Below are 4200 nucleotides of genomic sequence, written 5' to 3'. Positions count from 1 at the left end.
ACATGTTCAAGAACATTAACAGCAACAATTTTTATAATATTCTAAAAACAAGAAAATAACCAAATGTCACTGAATAAATAAATTGTTGTATACAAACATACCTGGGAGGTACTGTGGGTTTGATTCCAGACCACTGCAACAGAGTGAATATCACAATAAAGCAAGCCACATGAATGTTTTGGTTTTCTAGTACGTATAAAAGTTATGTTTACACTATACTATAGTCTATTAAGTGTGCAATAGCATTAGGTCTGAAAAAAACAATGTAAAAATCTTAATTTAGAAATACTTTATTGCTAAAACATGGAAACCATCATCTGAGCCTTCAGCAAGTCATAATCTTTTTGCTGGTGGAGGATTTGAAATATTGTGAGAATTACCAAAATGTGACATAGAGACATGAAGTGAGCAAATGTTTTTGGAAAAATGACACCTGCAGACTTGCTGGACACAGGACCACAAACCATTGATTTCTAAAAACTGCAGTATCTGTGAAGCACAATAAAATGAGGTATGCCTGTATTCATTCAATGGAATAGTATACTGCAATGAAATGAACAAATTAAAGGTACAGGGATAAATTTACAAACATAAAATAAAGCAAGAGAAGCCAGACAAGAATATATTGCATATGATTTCATTTGTGTGGAATTCAGAGAACAATTAAAACTATAGTGTTTAGGAATATAGGCTTAAGGAAGTGTTTACCCTATAAGGCATGATAATGATTACCTTTACAGGATAGTGATTAAAAGGTGGCGTCACTACCAAACTTACAGAAATAAAAAGTATCCCATGGAAATACTGTAAACAATTATATGTCAATAAATTAGATAATTTAGAGGAAATGGCCAAATTCCTAGAAACACAAATTACCAAAACTGACTGAAGAAGAAATAGAAAATTTGAGTAGACCTCTAACAAAGAGAATGAATTAGTAATTTTAAAACTTCCCACAAAGCAAAGCTCAGAACCAGATAGCTTGACTGATGAATTCTATCAAACATTTAAATGGGAATTAATACCAATCCTTCACAAACTTTTCCAAAACATAAAGGAAGAGGGAACATTTTCAAACCCATTCTATGAGGCCAGTATTACCCTGATACCAAAACCAGACAAAGATATCACAAGAAAAAAAAAATCCCATATACTTCTGCCCTGACCCATATCAGAGGTACAGCCAACGAGCCACACAACCAGAATCTAGAGCATAAAGTGCCTAGGTCAGAGCATACCTTCCTGCTCTGCTCCACCCCCACAGGCCTCCCCTCCTCCTTCTAACCTTTGGGGGTTGAAAACCCCGGCACCCTGTGCACTCTCTACAGCCATGAAGGTCCTTGGGAACCTGTACAAGAAAGACATACTGAGCAATAACATGCAGAACTAGGGAAGGCAGAGAGCACCTAATGTCACCTATCAGGCTCACCATGTCAGCAGGAACAAGAGGTCAGGTGGTAGAGACCAGAGGTGGCTTTTTTTTTGGTTGCACAGTTTGGCTAACAGGCTTATCTGGAGCAGGAAAAACCACGGTGAGCATGACTTTGGAGGAATACTTGGTTTGCCAGGTTATCCGTGCTGTACTTTGATTGGTGACAATGTTCATCAAGGTCTCAATAAAAACCTTGGCTTTAGTATTGAAGAGAGATGAGAATGTTCGTTGAGTTGCAGGAGTTGCTAAGCTGTTTACAGGTGCTGGCTTAGTGTGCATTACAAGTTTTATATCGCCTTATACTCAAGATCACAATAATACAAGGCAAATTCGGGAGGGTACAAGTTTGCCTTTCTTTGAAGTATTTGTTAAATGCACCTCTGCATGTTTGTGAACAGAGGTTATCAAAGGACTCTAAGAAAAAGCATGGGCTAGAGAAATTAAATGTTTCACTGGGCTTGGTTCTGAATATAAAAAACCAAAAGCCCCTGAATTGACGCTGAAAACAGACTCCTGTGACATAAATGGCTGTGTGCAGTAAGAGTTATGGAACTTCTTTGGGAATGGGATATTGTACCTGTGGCATCTTGTGTGTGCCAGAAAATAAACTTCATTTGGCAAAAACAGATGGAGAAATATTATCAGCATTAAAAATTAATAAAGTGGTTGTGCAGTGTGTGCAGGTTTTGGCAAAAGATTGGTGCATCTCACTGAACGACTTTATGAGAAATGGGGAGTACTTGCTCTGCCTTCATTTTGATTATCTTCTGGCTGGGGACATCATTAATTTGTCAGTGCCTATATTTCTGACAGCTACTCAAGAAGATAAATGCTGGACATCTGGACAGCTTTTGCTCTGATGTAGGAGGGTCACTGTGCAGCTCTTCTTCTTCACAATCCAGAGCTTTTTTTTTAACACAGGAAGGAGGAACACTGTGCTAGACAGTGAGGAACAACATTCAGGTCCACCCCTACATCAAGAATTGTTTTGGAACAAGGAGATTGGCTGACTGAAGGAGATCTTCAAGTCTTTGACCAAATTTATTAGAATGATGATCTTGATCAGTATTGTTTCACTCCTACTGAGCTAAAGCAGATGTTTAAAGATATGAAGGCTGATGCTGCCTTTGAATTTAATTATGAAACTCAGTCCACAATGGACATGCTCCATTAATACAGGATACTCAAAAGCAACTTCTAGAAAGGGGCTTATAGGTGCCCTGTCTTTCTCCTTCACCCTCTTGGTGGCTGGAGAAAAAATAATAATGTTCCTTTGAAGTGGCACAGGAAGCAACAGGCTGTAGTGCTAGAGGAATCCTGAAACAACAGTGGTGGCCATCCTTCCATATCCCATCATGGACCAACTGAGGTCCAGTAGCATTGCAGAACACTGATGGTCGCAGGAATCAACTTTTATACTGTTGGGTGAGACTCTGCTGGCATGTCTCATCCAGAAAACAGGGAAGGGTCTTTATGAGTCAACTCATAACAGCAAAGAGATAACAATGGCCCTTGGCTTAATCACCTTGGAAATAGTTTCCCTTCAAGTTACAGTTTACAACAAGAAAAAGAAGCGTGTAGACTACCATGACTCTGAACACCATGAAGACTTTGAATTTATTTCAGGAACACAAATGTGCAGACTTGCCCAAGAAGGCCAGAAACATCCTGAAGTATCAAGACTCCCAAGGCCTGGACTGTGCTGATAATACTGAAGATGCTTGGAGAAACCTTAAGCTGTTAACCCAGTCACTCTATCTTTGACACTTCACTAAGTAACAGAAAGGACCAATAGTTACTGTTGGCATTTCTTTGTAGTGGTGTCTGTCTGGACACCCTTTCTAAAAAACAGACCGTTTTCCTTAATTAGCATCAGTTTTGGTCTGCCTTATGAGTTTTGTTTTGAACTTGTGTGGTACACTGCTAAGTTTAATATATCTTTTCCAGTTACTATGGTTAATATACCTTTAATACAATTTGAAAATCTTGTCTTTTTATTTTATATTTATGCTTCTGTCTCATGACTTTTTCAAGCTGTGATATTAGTTGTAATCAATAATATACATATTGAATCTTACTTTTTATCTCTGAAAAAAATCCACTAGAAAATAAATTTGGCTAGACCTTATTTGGGAAACTTTACAAGACGTCTGTAGCAATTAGATTTTTGTTTCGGCATTGAAAATATAAGTTACGTTCTTTATTCCTTCCTTCCAATCAGCTGTGGATCTTTCAGGTGTTATAATCTAAGTATTCTTATGATCTGCGTAAACTCTGAGTAAACTTTCTTTATTCAGTAAAATTAAACATTTTGCTTTCTTTTTGTTAAAAAGTGAAGCAAACCAAAGATGAATATCCCCTATGAATATAGATGCAAAAATTCTCAACAAAATGCTAGCAAACTAAATACAGCAATAAACAAAAAAGGTGACAGTGACCAAGTAGAATTTATCCTAGGAATGCAAAGTTAGTTTAACATCAAAATTAATTAATGTAATAATCACATTAATATCATAAAGGAGAAAAATCCTACAACCATCTTAATAGATACCAAAAAACTATTAAAGAAAATATAACATCCTTTCATGATAAAAATGTTCAACAAACTATAAGAGATCTTCCCCAACTTGACAAAGCATTAATGATGTTATCCACAGATACCATCATATTTAATGATGAAAGACTGAACACTTCCCTCTTAAGATCAAGAACAAGATAAGGATATTTGTTCATGCCTCTCCTATTTAACATTGTATTGAAGATTCTAG

General features: G+C 36.8%; 1 pseudogene across 1 annotated transcript; it reads left to right on the top strand.

Moving 5' to 3' along the window:
• The first annotated feature begins 1538 nt into the window (after positions 1–1538).
• On the top strand, positions 1539–3176 carry LOC309828196 (bifunctional 3'-phosphoadenosine 5'-phosphosulfate synthase 1-like; annotated as a pseudogene). Its single transcript has one exon. The product of its transcript is annotated as a bifunctional 3'-phosphoadenosine 5'-phosphosulfate synthase 1-like (transcript).
• Positions 3177–4200: the final 1024 nt, after the last annotated feature.

This window comes from Grampus griseus (assembly GCF_964374135.1).
Source record: "Grampus griseus genome assembly, chromosome: 1".
In the NCBI taxonomy this organism is placed as follows: Eukaryota; Metazoa; Chordata; class Mammalia; order Artiodactyla; family Delphinidae; genus Grampus; species Grampus griseus.
The sequence above is the reverse complement of the archived record's forward strand: the minus strand, read 5'-3'. Positions and strand labels throughout refer to the sequence as shown.